The 23,037-nt window shown below is 37.8% G+C and overlaps 1 protein-coding gene and 1 pseudogene across 2 annotated transcripts in view; both read right to left on the bottom strand.

Annotated features, from left to right (window-relative positions):
• XYLT1 (xylosyltransferase 1) overlaps positions 1-23,037 on the bottom strand; it is a 435,908-nt gene that overhangs the window by 277,219 nt on the left and 135,652 nt on the right. The gene's annotated exons all lie outside the window — the stretch shown is intronic.
• LOC123232537 lies at positions 16,213-16,712 on the bottom strand (annotated as a pseudogene).

Below are 23,037 nucleotides of genomic sequence, written 5' to 3' on the forward strand. Positions count from 1 at the left end.
GACTGATATATAAGAGGTATTTCATATAGTACTTCTAACATCAGTTACATTGTCAAGTATTCACAAAGACGAATTTTCAAAGATACCCATCTTACGGGCTTCTGCCTAGGAAATGATTTTTTTTCTCTTATCGAAGATGCTGCATTCCCATACTGGGTCCATAAAAGCATCTGTAATCAGTGTCTATTCTGAGAACTCTTAAGATTCTTATTCTTCAGTAATTCTTGACAGTGCCCAACACAAGGGTCACCTCTTCTGAAAAGAGATCTGATTCTGAGGGTCAGGGAATGGACATAATGTTCCAAAGGTCCTTGCCAAAAACTTGACTGTGGAGCAACAGGGTAACAAATGAGGAAAGATAATAAAAATGGTGCTATATATAGTCTTTTGTTTTTATTGCAGATCATTGGCTTTTCCAGGTGTATTTTTTGTCAGATGGGAATGAGACAAGAGGTCTCTCCAGGATATATGGCCCTCATGCCATGGAAATATATAGCTGTTCAATTTGGATGGTCTCTGTTCTCTTTTATCCGTAGGTAGGGTTGCATACAACAGCTAGAGTCAAAGAGATGAGGAAGCTTGAAATGATACCATCTCTTGGAACTAGTTTGTGAAGATGCTGGTTTCAGGCACTATTTTTACTGAGGTTTCAGTAAATCAGTGCCCTCTCCATTCCTCTTTTAAGTCTGAATTAGCATTTTTACTTTCGTATGATACTGTTAACTCATATTGAGGTCGTAGACTGTTCCTAAAACTCCTAGACCAGTGTGGAGAAGACGTGGTCCACATACAGAGCCAACATTGAGGAGCTGCTCCATCCTCCCTCTTCCCAGCACACCTCAAGATATTTTTTGCATGTCCTCCCTCTGACCAGCCACTCAAAGCAAGCACTTCCTCCCTCAGCTCTCTCAGGTAGTTTGGAGGCTCACAGAACGCTTGAATTTGCCTTCTGGGCACTCGAACTCTGAAAAGATTCACCAGTGTGGCCCTAGACCCTTTCCCACACATTGCCATCTAAAGTGGTTTCCCATTCACGTGCTTAAAAGAAAACAGGACACCTTCCCTTGTCTTAGAATTACCTTTTGTCTTAGAATTGATACTAACTTTCAGTTCCAAAGCAGAAGAGCCATACGGACTAGGCAACTATGGTTAAAAGATTTGCCTAGGCACACAGCTAGGAAGTGTCTGGGGTCAGATTTGAACCTACACCTGATATTATATCTACTGTGCTTGCCCCTCAAATGAGCATTTTTGCTTTTATATGACACTGTTGACTCATATTAAGGTTGCAGACTATCACTAAAATTCCTAGACCTTTTCCCACATAAATTGTTATCTAAGTATGAATTTCCATTCATGTACATCTGAAGCTGACCTTTTGAATCCAACTATTATTTTATATTTATCCCTCTGAGATTTCATCTTGTGTGATATAGATCACCACTCCAACCTGATGCCCAGAGTATTTGGGATCCCGACTGTGACTCAACAATAGGTATCCCTTTAGCTTTGTGACATCTAAAAATGGGATAATTCTGATTTATATTCTATCGTCTAAATCATGGGATCATGGATTTAAAGGTGGAATATGCATTGTAGGATATGTAGTCCAATCTCTTCATTTGACAGACACAGAAAAGTTAGGTAGCTTGTCCAAAGTTAAAACTATTTTAAGCCACAAAAGCAGCACTTAAACCTAGGTCTCCCAACTCCAAACTCCATGCAGTGTTAAAAAAAATATTAAGTATCACAGAGTCAAGCAAAGAACCCTGGGGTGCTCTATTAAAGATTTCTCCTTCAAGATGACACTGATCCATTTATAATTAAGCTTTAGTTTCGGCTAACCACACTAACATTTAGTCCATATGGCTCTCTTAACCTTAAGGATAGCATATGAAACCTTGACCAAAAAAACCCCAAACTACTTGGCTGAAAACTAGTTAAACTACATCAATAGTGGCCCCCATTTCTACCAGCTTTGTAACCATGTCAATGCAAGAAATGAGATTAAACTATAATGGGTCTCTGTGATCACTATTTTCTTTTCCAGATATTCACAAACCATCCCTTTAATATAGTTTTCGCCAGGAATTAAAGTAAAACTAAACAGCCTGTTGTTTGCAAACTTCATTTTCTCCTCTTCTAGAAAAGTGGGAGAATATTTGCCCTCCATTCCTGTGTAGGCAGAGCACAAATTTAAAACAAGCACAAAATGTTATTATTAGGTCTATCAACAAAGTCAGTATGGTTTAGTAAAAAGAATTAGGAGATTGTATTCTAATTCTATATGTCCTTATAGTCAAGTGTCTTGATCACTCTTGTTGCTTTATGATGCCCATCCAAAAACTGGGTTGCTATCTGTGTCACAGAGCACAAAATTATCATTGTGAATCTGAGATGTGCATGTACACATATACACATATATAGTAGGTGTAGGGGGTATGTGTGTCTGTCTGTCTGTCTGTCTGTCTGTCTCACAATGGAGTGCTAGACTCCATTTCTATCAGTTAGGATTCTGAACCTCAAGACCAGCCAAATGAATGATAATTCTCAAGGTTTTTCCAAATCAAGATTACTCCATTACTAGAACCTCAAGTTCCATAATTCTGTCTCCGATACAACATCAGCCTAGTTGTTAATTGTGTTTTTAGTCTATACCCAACGCTTGTGAAGTCTTTGTGAAAGGAGCAGGAATCTAGAAACAGAATTTGTCCCTGGAGCAGCATATAAATAAATGACACACAATTTTAGCTCACTTTCCTCTTAATGACCCTGTAATTAGTTCTTAAAGCTGATTATATGAGCCCCAGAACAATGGTGAATCTACTGCCTGGACTTGGGGACAAAGTCAGCTCTGAAGGGGATCATGGTCTGTTACACACAGCTTCCTAGTGAACAGAGACCTGCACTGTTGTGCCTTTCAGAAGAATTGTGATTCCTCCAGGACTCTGGTATCCTGACCACAGAGTGAGGAGCAGCCAGGCTTCCTTCTGCTGCCAACATGAACCATAAATTATACTTGGCCAGAGTGGTTATTCAGGAATCCCATTTTTGGCCTCATTCAGGTTTTGCCTTTGTACACTAGAAGAGTGAACACAGGCAATATCTCTGTAATAATTCTCACTTCCTCTTTCTGCTTATTGGAATCCTATTTAGACTTCCAGGATCAACTCACATCCTACTTCCTTTACGAACCCCAGTTCACAGTGACTTCTCCTTTTCTAAGATCATTCCTTTGACACTGATCATATCTTTCCTTTCATTGTTATTTAGCTTTATTGTAAGTACATTTTCTCTCCTTAAATACATTTTTAAATTCATAAGTTCAGAGATTCATTCATTCATCTGTTCATTCAACAATCAATCACTTATTAGGCACCTATGCTTCGAAGGTAGTTGATTGGCCCTGGGTTCTCAAAGGTTCTGCCAGTTGTATTGAAGTTCTGATAGGTTCTACCACACTGATAAGGCTTTGACCAAGTCTGACTTTACAACTAATTATGGAGCCACATTACCAATAGTCTATCTACTTGCCAATGGAAACCCAAGAAACACACAAAAAATGCAGAATGGTCCAATGACATGTCTACTGGTAGAAAGTTAGAAAAGATGGGAGATTGATTATGTTCAATCACACCTTTTTAGACTTTAACTTAGCTTTCCCGGTGGTGTCCTGATATATGTTTAACAACTGGCTCTCCAGGGGAAAAAAAAGTCTATGCATGGAACACCTTTTAAGTTTAATCCGATCTTTTAACATTTCCCAACAAAACAATAAATAAAATCATTATTTGTTTGTAGTATTTGTTGATTTTCACTGTGTAAATGCTCCTGCTGAAAATTTTAACAAGTGGCTCTTACAAGCCTGTTTTGAGATGGTTCTTGCACATCCCTGATTGTTATTCCATGAGTTTCTAGGCCAATGATTAACAAATGAACCTTCGACTAAAGCAAGAGATCTTAACATGGAATCTGTGAACTTAAAAATAAAAACAAAAACATTTTGATAACCATATCTATTTTTTGTAATCCTATGTATTTTGTCTTATGCCTTTAAAATAATTCATGTAATCCTATATATTACTGTCCATAGGCTTCACCAGATTCCCAAAATGCTCAGGACACAGAAAACATTAAGAATCCTTGTACTACATACACTATAACAGCAATATTGTATGACGATCAAGTATGAATGACTTAATGATCCCTCAGCAATATAAGGACCCACGATAATTCCAAGGAACTCATAACGAAAAATACTATCCATCCCCAAAGAAAGAACTCAGAGAGTCTGAATGCAGATGAAAGCATTCTATTTTTCCTTTTACTTTCTTCATAGGTTTTCTTTGAAATACGTCTTCTTCCACAGCATGACTAATATGGAAATATGCTTTGCATGATCAAACATGTATAACCAATATAAAATTGCTTACTGTCTCAGGAAGGGAAGAAAGGAGGGAGAGAATTTGGAACTCAATTTTTAAGAAAATGAATGTTAAAAATTGTTTTTACATGTAATTCAGAAAAAAACAATATATCATCAAAAATGAATAAATAAAAGAGAATCCTTGTACTAAAGGCAGTGAAACTTATTAAATCTTGCTATTCTAGCTCTAAATGAAACTAGAAGGAAGATTAAAGTTGCATTTAAATGGTAAAATTTGACAAGGAAAGGAATCAGCAGATTTGCTTAGAGATGGGAGGTTCAAATCTGGCCTCAGATATTTCCAAGCTGTGTGACCCTGGGCAAACCACTTAACTCCATTGCCTAGTTCTTACTGCTCTTCTGCCTTGGAACCAATACATGGTATTGATTCTAAGAGGAAAAGTAGGGGTTAAAAAAAATCTTGAGGGGTAACTTGGTGGTTCAGGAGATGGGAAGTCCTGGATTCAAATTTGGCCTCAGATACTTCCTAGCTATGTGGCTCTGGGCAAGTCATTTAACTCCAATTATCCAGTCCTTACTGCTCTTCTGCCTTGAAACAAATATTCAGTAATTTTAAGACAAAGTTAAAAAAACACCTTGTTAAAGCCTTCTGCATTACATTATGACACTTTTATAATAAGGGAAAGCATGGATCAGGGATAAAGAATGAGATAAACCAAAAACTTAGAGAAGTCTCATATCTCAATATCAAGCAAATTCTTTCCAGAAAAGGATGGGTAGACACTGGACTTTGTTAGCACAGTTAACATCAACAACAACCCTAAAAGGTGATTATATTTTAACATACAGGAAAAGACTCATTATTGATGAATCATTCAGTCATTCCTGAATCAGCTATCTGTCTATAATCAGACCACCAACTTGTTAAAGTTAAGCTTCAGATTAGTGATAAAGCTAGAAAAAGAATGCTAATGAAAAAAGAATTTAGTATGTAATTGACACAAGTTCATCTTGATCTTTTTCAAAGAGTTATTCATATTAAAAAGAGTAATAAATAATAGAAATGACACTGATGCTAATTATAATAATTTTATAGACATTTAACTGATGTAAATCAATTGCCATAATAAAGAGACTAAAAGAGTCCTAAAAAGTGTCTTTCTCAGCAAATGTTTGACATATTTGCTAAATGAAAGAAATTATGTCCAAAGGAAACACTAATTTGGAAAATGAAATCATTTCCAAATTTTACCAACAGTGATATAGGATTATGAGCAATACTGCCAGTGGAAAGTAAGATCATTTTTTCATTGTTTGGCAGTCCATCTAATGGTATTTTAAGAGGAAAATAGGGGGAGGACAATAAGAAAAGAACACTGGAACACGGGGGGGGGGGGGAATCTACAAAGATTTTTATAATGAAAAGTTTTTACCATGACAGTAGAACTACTATACTTGGATTCTAATATCATAATTCCAAATGTTCTTATAGAGGATATATAAATAGCACTAGAGACAAAAACAAAAGGAAAACCAATTGGATTAGACCAAGTATCTATAAAAAAAGATGAAGGTGACAGAAAAGCAAAGGGTATTTATAGGATCAATTCATAAGGTATTGGAAGGAAGGGGAATTTTTAAAGATAGGGGAAAAAAATATCATAGATGTTGGTCCTGAGAAAAATGCTACTGAAAGAACACCAACAACTACTGACATATATGCCTATTTACTCACAAAAAAATTTTAGGATAATCATTGATATGCACACACTGGAGTTAGTCTTGATGATGCTATTAGTGGCAACAGACAAGAATTTGCAAGTGATATTCCACTGTTGATCACATCTTCTCCATTATAAAGTTGACTGAAAAGTATAGTGAATATAAGATTGCAATGTAATTATCATCTATTGATTAGGGGGGGAAACAGCTTTTGCTTTGGTAGGTAGGGTAAAACACTACCTTAGGGATTCTTTTCCAATAAGCAAGCATTTGAAAACAATTGTTGATTGGTTGGCTGATTAACAAGGTAACTCATTCAGTTTTCAAAATCATTCAAGATTCCTTGAAAGAAACCAGCAATAGATATGTCTTCATTTAATGCCCTTTATCATAAAGAGCAAACACAATACAAAAATGGAGATATAAGGGCAGCTGGGTAGCTCAGTGGATTGAGAGCCAGCCCTAGAGATGGGAGGTCCTAGGTTCAAATCTGGCCTCAGACACTTCCCAGCTGTGTGACGCTGGGCAAGTCACTTGATCCCCCCATTGCCCACCCTTGCCACTCTTCCAACTAGGAGCCAACACACAGAAGTTAAGGGTTTTAAAAAATAATAATAAAAAAATGGAGATATGCGTTATGATTGAGAAAGGTGTTGCACAAAGTTCAAGTTGAAAAGTAATTTGTGATTGTAATGGAATATTACTGTCCTATACCAAATAACAAGTGGGATAGTTTCAGAAAACCTGGGAAGACTTAAGATTAAACTCATGCAAAATGAGTTGAGCAGAAACAGGAGAACATTGTACATATCAATTGCAAGACTATTAGGGATGATCAGTTGTGAAAGACTATCAAGCAATGATCCAAGACAATTCCAAAGGACCCATGATGCTATCTGCTTTCAGAGAGAGAACTGATGAACTCTGAATGCAGATTGAAGCAAACTTTTTAAATTTTCTGTACTTCTTTCCCTTTTTTTGTCTATTTTCTTTTGTAGCATGGCTAAGTTAGAAATATATTTCATGTGACTTTATATACATAATTGATATCAAATTGCCTACTTCTCAATGAGAGGAAAGTGTCTAGAGGAAGAGAATTTGTTTAAATGAATTTTAAAAATGTTTACATGTAATTAGGAAACAATTAAATAATGGGGGGGGAGAAAAGGCATTCCTTATAGGTGGTGAGGTCTTGCAGATGTTCCCATTTAAGGGCAACATTGTTTTGATTTTCAATAACTTCAGAACATTAAAGAGCCTCCTAGAAGAGATCTGTAACCCCTAAAAAAAAAAGAGCCTGACAATTAGTATAGGGGAAAACAAGTACATAAAGAATGTCTATTCATTAGATTATGACATGCAGTTGGCTGGAAAATGTTTTGAGATTATCTATCAGCATGTAAATCTCGGACAGATAGTACAAATGGACAACATGGCGATTCGAGAATTCTATGATTATAGAAACAGGAGGACTGGAGGCTAAATTTCCTCTAAAAAAAAGTGCAGAACTCCTTTAATGACAGCAAACTCCTTCCAGAAACAAAGATCTATCTTTTTAATACTAATTTCTTATTGGTGTTGTATGGCTACAAGACATGGAACACAATAGTTTCTAAACTGAGTACCATAGAGAGAAATGGAGAGTTGTATGGCAGATGTAAACAAGTTGTAGGATACAACACATAAAGGACTTTGAAGATGAATAGAAATAAATATCACCTTATAAAAAGGACAAAAAAGAGGGGCCGATTATGTGGTAAAAGGAAGAAGTGACAGAGAAATAGGCCAAGTGCTATAGGGATCCATATATTATCAAAAGAAATTGAGGCATTGGATTGAGCCTATATGAGCTATGGGGGAAATAAGGGGGGAAAGCACAAAAAAATGGTGGATGGCAAGGATGGGTGGAGATTTGCATCTTGGAAAGATTTCCCAAAAAAAAGATCAGAATGGAGTATTTAAGTCATTTTAACTCGAATAAGTTTGTTTTTGGATCATGCCTGATGTACTTTTTTGTTAAACCCCTCCCCAGCACCTTGGACAGTGGCCTCTAGATAAGCACTGTATTAAGAGGTGATAATCTTTACCCCAGACCTTGATCCTCTGAAAATTTGCAGGGACTATTCAAAGACAAATTCAAATTTTCCACCCCAATAACGGAGCCAACACCCTTAAATTCAGCCCTGAAGCACAACTCAGACCAAACAAGGAGGCCTTGACTTCTGTTCCAGGCAAGGAAAAGCTATCTGGGAGAAGTTATTCCTGGCTTCGAAGCCATGATGACCTCGTGGAAAAGCATGACATCAGCCCACTGCCTTGAGACTGAAAAGCTTAAAACTCAGAGCTGGCTTTAAGAACCTCTTTGATATTCTGTTCTGAAGTACTCCATTGTTCCACCTCACAGCCTTCACTCGGGTGTGCTCCTTAACCACAATGCTTCCTTTCTGCCGGTCACACTTGATGGTATTTAGACATAAACGAGGCCTGATACATATCTGCCCCCTCTTGTAATGATCCTGCTAGATGTGTTAGGTTTTATTTTTTGTAGAAAAAAAAAAAGGTTATGTTTCTCCAGGGTAAAAGAAGCATTTACAGGGAGAAAAAAATTTCCAAGTAGCACAATAGAGTTGAATTCAAAGCGCAAAGCTACTGGTAGGCAAAAAGCAACTCAACTATGGCAAATCCCATCCAGGGGTTGGCTGTCTCTTTTCCAAATTCTCCTTCTCCCTGCTTGCAGACTGCTTTGGGGGAAAATATGTAACTCTTGAAATTTTGTCACAGCTCTTTCTTACAAAAAAAAATTGCTTTCTTGACTTTGTGGACATATTAAGTCAAAAGGTACAAACCTCCTTCTTAGTGTCAAGGATAGCATCAATCTTCCATTCACCCAGGACCACAAGCTACTCTCTCTCTTACCCCATTCTACTACCTAGTCCATGGTAAAGTCTTATTATTTCTGTCTTCATGACATCATTTGTCTCCATCTGCCCTCCTCCACCATTCCCTTTTGACATTGCAACTACCCCCATGCAAGCCCTCAACACATCACACCTTATTCTGACTGCTGGTTGGTCCTCTGACTCAAGTCTCATCCCACTCCAATGATTCCTCCATTTAGCTGTTATTTTTCTTCTTATTGTATAGGACTAATCATATCATTCCCTATTCAATAAAATCCAGTGGCACCCTATTGACTCTAGGATCAAATATTTATTTGTTAGGTTATTTTTTCTTACATGTGATCTTCTCAATGAAAATTCCTTAAGGGCAGTGATGAATGACTAAACATTGAGATTCATCCCTTTGAAGATCTGGCAGATTGCTTTTGAATCAAACATCACCAAGTTTTTACAGTTTGGACATCAACAGGAACGTATGACCCAATCATTGCTGAAAAAATTAGAATCCTGTCCTCTCCTTTCAACAACCACTTGGGTTTTTCACCAGAGGGTGCATTCCCCTGTCAGTGCATTCCCCAGGGTATGGAATTCCACCCATCTGTCCATCAATATGATGGAATAGGAAAGTTGGCCTGAACTTGTGAGATAATGAGGGAATAATGACTGCTGGTAATATTATGGCCCCAAAGTAGGTGAAGTTGATTCTTGCCTTTAGGTATAGCATCAAATTCCACTGTTTCTGCTCTCCAAGAATAACAGATGAGTCAGTATTCTTACAATAGGAATCTTATTCTTGACTTCCTTTGTATTCCCCAGAACAGAGGTGTCAAACATGCAACTTTCTGGCTATCTCCTAACTTAACAAAAATAAATAAATATGCAATAAAACATAGATAATGTTACATTTGAAAATCAAGTCAATCTGCTACCCAGAGGATCATTATCTATGTATTAGATGAGAGTTTGGCTACACTGCTTTAGAACACTTAGCATGATTCTATTCAATACATTCTATTAGATCAGTGGATTGAGAGCCAGGACTAGAGACAGGAGGTCCTAGGTTCAAATCGGACCTCAGACACTTCCTAGCTGTGTGACCCTGGGCAAGTCACTTAACCTCACCATTGCCTAGCCCTTACCGCTTTGTTGCCTTGGAACCAATACAAAGTATTGATTCTAAGATGGAAGGTAAGGGTTTAAAAAATAATTTTAAAAAATTCTGTTGGAATTTATGAATCTTTCAACAGCCTCAGGCCTCATCTTTGAATTTCATATAATAGTAATTGTTAACATATTTATAGCACTTACTATGTGTCCAACACTATGATAAGCACTTTATAGTTATCATCTCATTACTCCCTGCAATAACCTCAGGAGATAGGTGCTATTATTCCCATTTTATAGATAAGGAAACTGAAGCAAACAGAGGTTAATCAGTGTGCCCAGAGTCACACTAGTAAGTGTCAGAGGCCAGATTTGAACTCAAATGCCTGGATTTCATTCACTTTTTCCACATCTTTGCCCAGTGAAATACCTCTCTTCTTTTAGTACCCAGGTTCAAGTGCCACCTCATGCAGGAAATCTCCCCTCATTTCCCTAGAAGAAAATGAGATCTCCTTTCTTGGACTGTCTTACTACACTTTGTCTAGATCTCTGCTTTACCTGCATCGTAATCTTACTTATATTATTTTGATTTATGTATCTAGCACATTCTCTAATTCTATCAGCAGCTCTTGCATCCAGGACCTTTGTTTTTTGTTTGTTTGTTTATATCTCTATACCCCAAAGTTCTAGCTCAATGATGGTGAACCTTTTAGAGAATATGTCCAAAATGCAACCCTCCTGCTGCATATGAGCTGCCCCCTTGCCCCAGAAAGGGAAGGGAGGAAGCATTGGGTTGCTGGGCAGAAAATCTGCTTATGATGTGAAAAATGTCCTTAGACTCAATGGAGAGGGAAAGGAGAGCAACTCACTCCCAGAAGCATACCATAGGTTCACCAACACAGGTCTAGCCTAACTGAATTGAATTATACCTTTTGTGGCTCAAGTAAGACAATATAGGTCAGGGGCAGCTGGGTAGCTCAGTGGATTGAGAGTCAGGCCTAGAGATGGGAGGTCCTAGGTTCAAATCCAGCCTCAGACACTTCCCAGCTGTGTGACCCTGGGCAAGTCACTTGACCCCCATTGCTTACCCTTACCACTCTTCCACCTAGAAGCCAATACACAGAAGTTACGGGTTTAAAAAAAAAAAGACAATATAGGTCAATTCTTACTGGGATGTGTCAAAGTGGAGAAGATCCCACTGGGGAAGGAAAAGGAATTTAAAAGGCTAAGAAATTACTTAAATATAAAAAACAAGGGAGACAGGGGGCAATTAAGGCTCAGTGGATAGAGAGTCCAGCTTATAGACAGAAGATCCCGAGTTCAAATTTGGCTTCCAACACTTCCTTGCTGTGTGACCCTGGATAAATCACTTAACCCCCATTGCCTAGCCTTTACCGCTCTTCTGCCTTCACACCAATACACAGTATTGAGTATAAGATGGAAGATAAGGGTTTTGGAAAAATAAAAAACAAACAAAAAAACAAACAAACAAAAAAAAAGACAAAAGTATGGAAATAACCTAGCTTGATATTTTGCAAAACACCGACCTAAGAATTTTTTTTTCCTCTTGCACAGTGTAAGAGAGTGGCACGAAGCACTCTCAGTTAATTGGGGATGGGGGTAGGTTAAAAGGAGAAGCATATCCCTGCCTCATAGCTTCCTATTTTAAGTAATTATTCTTGCTAACTAGATGCTAAGTTCTCTTGTTTCTATGCTGATGAAGAACTGCCAAGTTCCATCAGCAAACTGCAGTTGGAGTATCCTCTAAATTCATGGCCCTGGGAGCAATGCCTGGTCATCCTCCCTCAGTTGTGGTTCTGATGGCAGGAATCAATCAGCAAGTATTTATTAACCATCTATTACCCGCATAGGCATGGGAGATACAAATACGAAGAATTAAAGCAATCCCCTACTTGCGAGAAGCTTCCATACCCTGTTTGTTTCATTTGAGTGTCCTCTAAGGGAGAGAACGAGCCTTCCTCAAATGCTTCTCTCTAACAGGTAGGCCATTGGTGTGGGTTTTCTCCCAGAACTGGGCACTTCGGCAGCAATGGGGTCCATAAAGCAACTCGACAAAGCCATCTCTGCTTCATGGTGGCTGATCTTTATCATTTTCCAATCAACATCGGTTGAGTTCTAATTGATTTTCTATTATGTCCCTTACCAGAAGTGAGAAGACTGTGTTTACTAGGGCAGCACAAAGGGGGCAGGCCTCTTCTTACAGCTGTAGTTAATGCTGCTCCTAATCAGGGAGATTAGACTAAAACAATTACAACAGCTAATTAAAGAACAATGCGGTTTTTGGCATCTTTTCCCAGACTGCACGACTGGGAATTCCTAACTCAGGCAAAGCAGGGATAATTAAAAACCCAGCTCTGCTTTCCCAGCTCCGGCAGCTGGATCACGCTGATTAAACTGCGAGTGAAATACATGAAACCAACACTTTGTAGTCGATCCAATTTCACTTAAAAGGGCTTTTAACTGATTCATAAACAGAGAAACCATAAACAGCAAATTATTTAACTAAAGCTTGGTATTCAGTCATCTCTGTTGCCTTTTATTTCCCAAGCATACCAGTCCTGGACTTCTCATGAAGCATGTGGGACGTTCGGTGTGATGGCGCCCAACGAGACCCTTGAGTCACAGATGCAACTTCACCTTCTGAAAGAGACTGCTCTTTCTCACGGGAAGTGAACTGTTTTAAAGATATCCTGATTTTATTTAGGATTTCCCTTCAATTTCATCCCATCCCTTATAGCACGCCCTCAACGCTCTCACCAAATCCCAAAATTGCTTGACGTTTATTTTGTTGATATTTATATAAATGGAGAGGATGCTAGATTTGAGGCTGAAAAACCTGAGTTCAAATTCAGCCTCAAACACTAAGTCAGGGTATGACCTTGGGCAACTTAACACCTCTCAGCTTGTTCCCTCATCTGTAAAATGGTAATGATAATAACAGCATCTATCTCCTATGTTGGTTGTGATAACCAATGGAGACAACATATGTAAATGTCATTATATTACAGTTGGATCTCATTTTACATAAACTCAACACATGTTTATTTGGGGTATATGTGACTGGCAATAAAAAAATAAAGAAAATGTTAAATACAGAAAATACAGAAATATTAAATACAGAAAAATACATAAAATAAAAACTTTCAATTGCATGCTAAATATGCACTATTTTCCCAAGCAGTATAAATTCTTACAGCATTATTCCCAATCACACTCATTCTCAGTCTGAAAAGCATTAGTGAGTCATTACTTTGTTTTGCACCAAACATTGGCTCCAGCATCAGTGTTTGTCTGGAGTTCTCACTTGTAACAAGTTGTGCCATCACAGTGATGCTTCTCTTTCATTCACACTATTTGGTTATTAATAATGACCCCAAAGTACAAGAGCAGTGAAGCTGGCTGCTCAGATAAACCTAGGAAGAGTGGTGAAGCATGAAGGTATTTTCAAATAAAAAATGCTTATTAAATAATGGGGTTGGTTATTTACACAAAGGGTCTTAGACCATACTGGTCATGTAAAAAAAAGTCCTACTGTATGATATTATTATGATATATGCAATGATTAACATATAGCATGCTGATATATTACTATTATAAGTAATATCAGTAATACTTCTACATGTCTTTTGTTTCCCTCTAGTACAGTGATTCCCAAAGTGGGTGCCACCGCCCCCTAGTGGGTGCTGCAGCAATCCAGGGAGGCAGTGATGGTCACAGGTGCATTTATCTTTCCTGTTAATTGCTATTAAAATTTAAAAAAAAATTAATTTCCAGGGGACTAAGTAATATTTTTTCTGGAAAGGGGGCAGTAGGCCAAAAAAGTTTGGGAACCACTGCGTCTAGTAGCTGGCAGCAGCATTGATACAGAGCTTTCAAGTTTGTGAAGGGCCTTACAGATATTATCTCATTTGATCCTCACAACCATCCAGGGAAATGGGAACTGTTTTTGTTGTTCAGTCATTTTTCAGTCATATCTGACTCTTCAGGACCCCATTTGGAGTTTTCTTGGCAAAGATGCTGGAGTGGTTTGGCATTTCTTTCTTCAGCTTATTTTACAATTGTGGGAACTGAGACAAAGAAGATTAAGTGACTTGCCCTGGATCACACAACTCATGTCTGAGGTCAGATCTAAACTCTGGAAGATAAATCTTCGTCATTCTATCTATTCTGCCACCAGAACCATCCAAAGAACTATTATTTTCCTTTTTATTCAGATGAGGAAACTGAGGCAGACAGATTAAGTGATTTGCCTAGGACCAAATGGCTAGTAAATGTCCAAGGATGGATTTAAACTCATGTCTTCTTGACTCCAGGTCCAGTGCTCTCTCTATTCACTGAGCAACCTTGCTGCTAGTAGACTGTAAATTGAAGGATTGCTTCCTTTTTGTTTTTGTAACCTTAGGATCATTATAGCATATAACAAATGTATAATAAATTTCTGGTGAGTTGATTTGCACTATTGAAAGAGGAGGGATAAGCAACTCATGTGTTCAATTAGTTCCTAATTAATCTACACACATCTACCGAGAGGAACACTGGTAAGGATAATCATAAATATTAGTTTTTTATGAATTTGGAATGTCTTTTAGTTATGCTTTATTTATTTAGAAATCATAGTCTCTATGTTCTACATTACCTAGAGGTGATCCCAGCTATCCAAAACATGGATCCAGAATCAGGTTAGATGATTTGAAACAGAGGAAAAAGCTTTGCATTCAGCGTCAGAGGACCAGACTTAAACCAGGGGTGTGTTGGAGCAGGTTTGTCAGAACCAATTGTCAAATTACACCTCAGAATGGGTACATGCTAGAAAATTAAGGTTTGATTTATTGCTTTGTCAATTTCTAGTCTGAAGAAAGTGATGGAGAAAAAGTTAATAATGTAGAGTAAACTAAAAAGCATGTTATGCAGGTTGTCAGAAATTTTCCAGCAAGGTATTATTTCAAATCCATTTCAGGATTTATGATTTGGGGCAAATCACTATATATCTTCAGTTTCAGTTTCTTCATTGGTAACATGAAGGAATTGGACTCGATGACCTTTAAGGTCCCTTTTAGCTTGAAATCTATACTCCTATGATTTTTAAATCTCTGTAGCTCTAACACTCATGATTCTATAACTGGGAAGAATTTGCTCTGAAGTTAGGAGGTATGGGCGAAGCTAGGTGACACACTTAATAGAGTGACCAGTTTGGAGTCAAGGAAACCCATCTTCATGAATTCAGTTCTGGCCTCAGCCATTTACTAGCTGTATGATCCTGAACAAGTCACTTAATACTGTTTGCCTCAGTTTCTTCATCTGTAAAATGAGCTAGAAAAGGAAATGGCAAGCACTCTAATATCTTTGCCAAGAAAACTCCAAATGGAATCATGAAGAGTCAGACACAATTGAAACGCCTGAACAAAAACAAAATTAAGAGGCAAAGAGAAATGACACTGAAATAACAAATTTCCCAGGAGCTATTTAAGAAATGGTGCATGCACTTGTGGATAAGCAAAATTTGACTACATACATATCAGATAGGTCAATAAGTATCTGTTAAATGCCTACTATGTGCCAGGCACTGTGCCACTGAAAAGTTTGTATAGTTTCCAAAATTTTCAACTGAAGAGGTTATACATGGATTGAAAAAGATTGTCTTGAAAGGAAAAAAAATCACATATCACTTCATTTAATGCCTTGAGTGTTGGTTGCTTGTCATCATGATAGACACCTTGGTTACCACGAAGAACAGACACACCATCTTGTTCTACTCTTTTACAATTATTGCAGTACATGTGATGGTCCAGCCTGTAATTCCACTGGCATGGAAACACATAGAGTCACTCTGGGTTAAAATAAAAAATAATATTCAGTAAATCCTGGTCTCCCCACATGTTATAATTTGGGGTATAGCAAGTCCTCCCAAGCCAAGCCCCTTGGAACTGTGCTATTCTTGAATTGTGTATGTCTACTTCTACTTAATTCACTCCTGAATTGACTCCAATCATTCCACAGTAAAGGCAATGAGCACAAGGACTATACCACCCAATATTGAGGATCTCATGCTCAGGAGCCATGGCTACAAGCTGGGTGAAATCAAATTGCTGTAGAAGCCTCCAGATATTATCAGTTATTTATTTTTTTCAGTTGAATCAAGTTTTTTATTCAATGTTACAAAAAATATTTAGTCAAACAGGCCAAAGGCCATGTCATCATCGGATCATTGGACTCCTCAATTCTTCTTTTTTCTCTTCTTTCTTCTTGTCCTCCTCAGCAGGGGCAGCATGGCCAGCTGCTAGAGCAAGTCCACCAACTCCTACGCTGCTGATGAGTCTTCCAAAGTTTACACTCTTTAGGGCCTTGGCAAATAATCCAGGCCAGAATGGTTCAATGTTTACACCTGCTGCTTTAATGAGGACATTAATTTTATTCTCCATTACTGTATCCTCATCATTGTGAAGGATGAGGGCTGAGTAAATGCAGGTGAGCTCAGAGAAGGCTATTTCAGGAGCTGGCAAGGAGAGACTTGTTTGTAGTGATGCTAGTGCCTGGCTGAAGTGAGGGTTCACACCCCAAAGAAGAACCAAGCACTTCATGGATGATGGAGATGCAAATAAATGCAAAAAAAATAATGGAGATGTAAATAAATGGGGGGGGGGGGAGAACAACACACACAAAGAATGATGACAATGGAGGGTGAAGGAAGAAAGAGGGAGAGAAAGTGCATGCTATGAGGGCATGATGGAGAAGTCCAAAAAAGGGCAAAAGCAGCCTAGATAGTAGCAAATGGAAAAAGACTGTTTGAATTTTTCTTCATATAGAGCATGTGGAGCCGTTGGCCCTGTTGTCCAATAAAAGAAGCAAAGAGTATGGATAAGACATGAGAACCAATGAAGAAACAATTCCTGTAAGATAAGGAGATTAATAAGATGTGGACTGAATGAGCAAGTAAAAACAATTAGCCAATGAACCCATGGTCCTCTTTCTTCATCTGTCCAAAAACACGTTGTACTTTTAAATGAGAACTATTAAAATGAAACTCTGTTTGTATTTCCCAAGTGCATTTAAATTCCCCTGATCTTGAATTTCATACTAGAGAGCCAAGCTCAAGCAGCTTTTCAGTTCACTAACATCTGTGATCAATATTAAACTAACTAATCACCAGCTCTTGGTAATGAAATGTAAACAGAAGAATAATACCTTACATTTGTGCAATGGCTGTCTTTCTCAGAGCTGTTCATGTTTACTTTGCTCTTCTTTGCTACCCCAGAGATACATCAGAGCTGTAATAATTAGGAGAATTCAGCAAAGACACAGTAGAAAATGTATTCTATTACTCTATAGCTCTGAACTCTCTCCTATTCTCTTCCCTCCAAACACAAAGAGTAGCACCTTCCTTGATGTATTAGAATACTTTTCGATGCAGCAATTTCAGCTATCTAGAACACAGGCAAAAACCTGAAAATAAGCACAAAAGGCCTCTCAGGAACCCCAACCAATGTTGACAAGCTATTGAAAAAATACAGGCAGAGATCTTTCATAGCAGAACTCTTCAGGCCCTCTACCCAAGGCCTTTTTAGTTCCTATTTTATATGTAGTTCTCAAATGCTTGTTTACTCGGTGTCACTGACCCAGAGCAGAGATGAAGCAACACAAGAGATCTGTACTGGAGAAACTTGGACAGGAATCCTGGCTCAGCTGGGTAACTTTAGTCGATTTATTTTCTGCTCTTCTGGGCCTCAGTTTCTCCCTGACCAAAATGAGGAAGATGGACCAGAACCGGACAAACACTGTCAAACAACTAGTGCTGCCTGATTAAACTGTAATTGGGAAATATTTAATAAATAAGTAAAAATACAATAAAACAAAAATAACATTACATTTTGAAACTACGTCAATATTCAGCCCGAAGGGATCCTTATGTACAGTTTCTATTTGTGTTTAACACCATTGGACTGGATGACCTCTAATGGCCCTTTCAATTCTAAATCTTATTATCCTCAATTACAAGAAAGACAAGGATGAAGAGAAAGTACACTGACAGATTTGGAAGTGACAACTGACAGTACATGATAAAGGTAGAAAAAGATAAAAATCATTGAGACCAAGCATAAGAATTTTTTAAAGTTTATTTATTTAATTAATTTGGAGTATTTTTCCTTGGTTACATGAATCATGTTCTTTCCCTCCCCTCCTCCCACCCCTTCCTGTAGCCAATGAGCAAATTCCACTGGGTTTTACATGTGTCATTGATCAAAACCTATTTCCATATTATTAATATTTGCACTAGGGTGATCATTTAGAGTCTACATCCCCAATCATATGCCCATTGGACCATGTGAACACAAGAATGTTTAAAGCACAGTCATCTAGGATTTTTTAATGTATGGGCAAAAGCCATACATACTTCAGACCCCTAAAAAGATATTACTATATTTCAGAACAGTGCTATAATTTACATGGTTAATAATGATCCTGAATCATCAAGGAAAAATTCAATTATTTTTTGTATACTATATTAAGATGTCAAAGGAGCAGCTAGGTAGCTAAGTGGATTGAGAGCCAGGCCTAGAGACAGGAGATCCTGGGTTCAAATCTGTCCTCAGGCATTTCCTAGCTGTGTAAGCCCATTGCCTAGCCCTTACCACTCTTTTGTCTAGAAACCAATACACTGTACTGATTCTAGGATGGAAGGTAAGGTTAAAAAATATGTCAAGGAAATAGATGATACATTAAAAAAAAAACAGATTTCTATCCAGGGTTAAAATTGAGTTCTGGATAACTGCCTTTTATTACTTGTATGACCCTGGACAAGTCACTTAGACAACTTGATAGTTTATTGGATAGACCACCAGGGTTGGAGTCAGGAAGACCTCAATTAAATCAAATCCCAAGCACTTAAAAGCTGTGTGACCCTGGGCATGTCATTTAATCTTTGTTTACCTCGGTTTCCTCGTATTTAAAACGGGGACAATAACAGCATCTACATTCCAGGGTTGTTGTGAGAATCAAATGAGATAATAATTGAAAAGCACTTAGCACATGTGCCTGGTTCACATTAGATACTATTAGCTACTATTTAACCCTTAGTTTCCTCATTTACAAAAAAATGAAAGTGTTGGGCTAGACCAGTTTGCATGCAGCCCCCAACACTCCCTAGAATAGCCCAAAGCAGAGTAAAATGAAATTGGGAAACATTAATGAAATAAATAAAAATACAATAATACATAGATTTTGTTACATTTTAAAACAAAGTCAATATGCAGGGATCCTAATATATAGGTTAGTAATCCCTATTTATTTGACATATGATTGATATCACTAGGCTAGATGATTATGGCCAGACCATTCTGTGGTTTTTTCCATATATAGAAACACGGATATAGTCTCCATTGCCAAATTCAATGGAATCCTCTGCCAGAATTTTCTATATCCATCCCCCCCCCCCAAAGTGTCATTCTAAGGCAGAAGAGCAAAGAGTGGCAAAGATGAGTGAGGCAGCTTGGGATAAGTTACTTGCCCAAGGTCATACAGCTAGTAATCATTTGAGGCCAGATTTGAACCCATGCTCAACTCCAGCCCTGATGCTCTATCCACTCTAGTTGCCCCTTCTATAGGCTTCTGAAAAGTTTGTAAGCAAAAATCAAAAAGGTGAATGGATTCATTCAGAATTGAGGGTATAAATTTCATTTTCTGAGTTTTCCTTCCTTTTCAATTCAGCCTCTACAGTGGCTTTCTGTGTAGACAGTAACGACCAAAGCACTAAACAGTACAACTTGGCCAATGACAGGAAGCATGTCAGGAGAATCCCATGTGGAGTGTATGGCTACAGATTTATAAAGATATCTTCTCACCATGAAACAAGAGAGTTGGAAACAGCCAATTGGCAACTTTTTAAGTATAATGCAATGGAATCCTTCATATACAAATCTTTAGAATTCAAGCCACAATTTATGGTGAACAGAAAACTCTCGGAACACATTTTTTCCTTGAGCTTCTGAAAATTACTTTTGCCACTGGGAAAAAAAAAGGAATTGTGAGTTCTTGCAGAGTTCCTGCAGTGAAGACTGCCAACAGGTGCAGCAGGGAGGAATAGACCAAGAGGAGGCAGACAATAGATCCTGCTCCATTTGGGATGATGCTTATTCTCAGTGACATCATTCCCAATCCCAGGAGTGGAGAAACTGCAGATTTTGGCTCAGAATACTTCCTGTAATCACCTTGAAGGCCAGATTTGTCCATGGGTAAAGCTGGATAGGAAACATACAGTCTCTGGAGAAGACAATGGAGTGACTCAAACGTCAATAAGTATAAATACTAAGAGGTGCCCCCCCCCCCCCCTCCCTTTCTCCCTTCTTCCACTAGGTGCCTCTTCCTGGCAGGCATCTTCGTTATTCCAAAGAGTAAGTCTACAGGCTTGTATCAACAAGGGTGGAGACTATGTCCCTTCAGCATTCCACAAAATAACAATCTGGCCAGTTGGCTCTAAAATAGAATGAGCCAATGTCTGCCTTTGGCCATGCACATCTAAATCCTAAACGAGTCAGTGGAAATTGTACATGGAAAGCCAGATGCAGGATTTGGCTTATGAAACCTCTTTTGCTCGGCTGCCACATCTGTTTTCTGTTAAAAGCTTTAAAAAAATCGGATTGTTCTATCCATGTTATCTAAAACAGATAAAGATAGATTCTTACGCGGGGGACAGGGGAGAGGACATGCATGTTATACTTCTTTCCCTTCCCACCTCTATCTCTAGTCCAGGCCAATTTGGTTCTGAGGTATTCTAGTTATTTCCTTCAGTACATAGACATGACTTAAATTTTTATTTTTTTAATTCATTGATTTTTATTTAGAACTTAAACAACAACCAAATGGACATTCCTACATATGTAGTTGAATAGAAAAAGAGGAACGGACACAAAACTGTAGATCTTTAATATATACAGCTTACTTTTTTTTTTAAAGTATACAATAAATTCAGCCTCTAGCTTTTAAAGTTTTCTAGCTTGTCTATACTTCTTTCTGGCCTTTCTTCTATTCTCTTTTGGGCATTTTTTTAAAGATGTTTCAATGACCCTCTTTCTTTTTTCTTTTCTTTTGCCACATATATGCATCCCTCTTGATTTCCCTTCTCTACCCCTGCCCCCCACCACTGGAAAAAAAGAAAAATGAACTCAGTTAAGCAAAACAAATTTCCCTGTTGGATGTTGGACATATTTCAGAAAAGGATACCCATTTCACCAAATTACTTTGTAGCTTCCACCAATCTACTTTTTACCTATTGCAAAGAAGTTTCAATCATATTAATTGCATGCTTCTTAGAAATGATCCATCTTGTTGAAATCTGGCCTCAGACACTTCCTAGTTGTGCAATCATGGGTAAGTCACTTAACTCCCCAGTGCCTAGCTCTTACCACTCTTCTGTTCGTGAAACCAGTATAGAGTATTGATTCTAAAATGGAAGGGAAGGGTTAAAAAGAATGGCCCATCTCCCACTTCTCTATAGAATCCAAAGGACAACTGATATAGGATAATTCAATCAACCAATAAACATTTATTAAGTACCTACTATTTGCTAGGCATTGTAATAAAAGCAAGAGATACAAAAGAAGGCAAAAGACAGCCCCTGCCATCAAGTAGCTTACAATCTAATGGAAGTATTGAAATATTAAGGATAAAATGCATTGCCACAAGTCTTCTCCTTCATCCTTGTAGATAAGTAATAGTACAAATAATTTTAAAATAGGCAGGATAAAAGATTAAGTTGAATCTGATAAGTTTAATTGTCTAGGCTTGTTTAATTGTAGTAGTCTAGTATCCTGTTGAGTGCTAATAATCTTTTTTCTTTGGGCAGTTGGGCAGTCACACAGTCAAGTGGGCTAACATCTTAGCATTGTGTCTGAAAACATCTAATTGTCTGTAAATCAGGATTCTGATCAAGGGAGACCAGAAATGAAGACACTAAAGGGAATGCAGGAACCAGAAGAGACCAATACACAGATGAGGAGAGGTGACAATGTGCACAATTAGTGTGAAAACTTTGATTAACTGGAACTCATGTAACCAACACCATCAATTAACTAGATTCTTTTTCTATGAAAGGGAATTTACAAAATAGGGTGAAAACATTAGTTAGTAAATAATAATAATAATAATAGATAGTATAAACAATAATAGACAGTATAGCAGAAGATTTCTTGAGATAAGTACAATAAACTAGTACAATAAAAATCCATGTTTGAAATGGAGGATTAGAGGCACTGGCTCACCAGTCAATTAACATGTTCTTATTTACTCAATACCTAATCCTAGATTGCCCTTTGGATTCTTTAGGATCACCTGGTTGACCCTAGAGCCCAACATGAGAGACTATAGGAATGGTTGTTGCTATTATATTCCCCTACCTAAAATATACTGGCATCAAGGAAAAAGGCATGACGAGAAACTGATAACTCTGGTCTCCAACATCATATGGACAACCACCTACCCTCCTCAACCCCATTGAGGAACTTTCCCAGGTGACAAACATCTCTCCTAATCCCATTCCCTGATCATCTTAAGGCTTTTAGGAAAGAAAGGTTTAGATCTCTCTGGAAAATGTGAAGACTCTGAGTCTAGTATGTTCTTTGATATTCTTTAAACTTTCTGGGAGGTTATAAAAGACATGGCACCACCCTTAATGGTGGGGAACGAACACTAACTCACATGAAATAATTATAGGAGAAGTCTTACCTGTATATTTCAGGTTTAATACCCTGGTAAATAAGTTACAAGTTCTGTAGGGCAATTGTCAAATAAAAGTGTGTGTGTGGGGGGGTGGTAACTAAGGATCCCTGCAGGGGATCACATAAAGACTTAGAAAACCACTTATGCTTATTTCCCCTTTTTTAAAAATACAAACATTAAAATCAGATATAAACT

The sequence above is a fragment of the Gracilinanus agilis genome, chromosome 1 (genome assembly GCF_016433145.1).
Source record: "Gracilinanus agilis isolate LMUSP501 chromosome 1, AgileGrace, whole genome shotgun sequence".
In the NCBI taxonomy this organism is placed as follows: Eukaryota; Metazoa; Chordata; class Mammalia; order Didelphimorphia; family Didelphidae; genus Gracilinanus; species Gracilinanus agilis.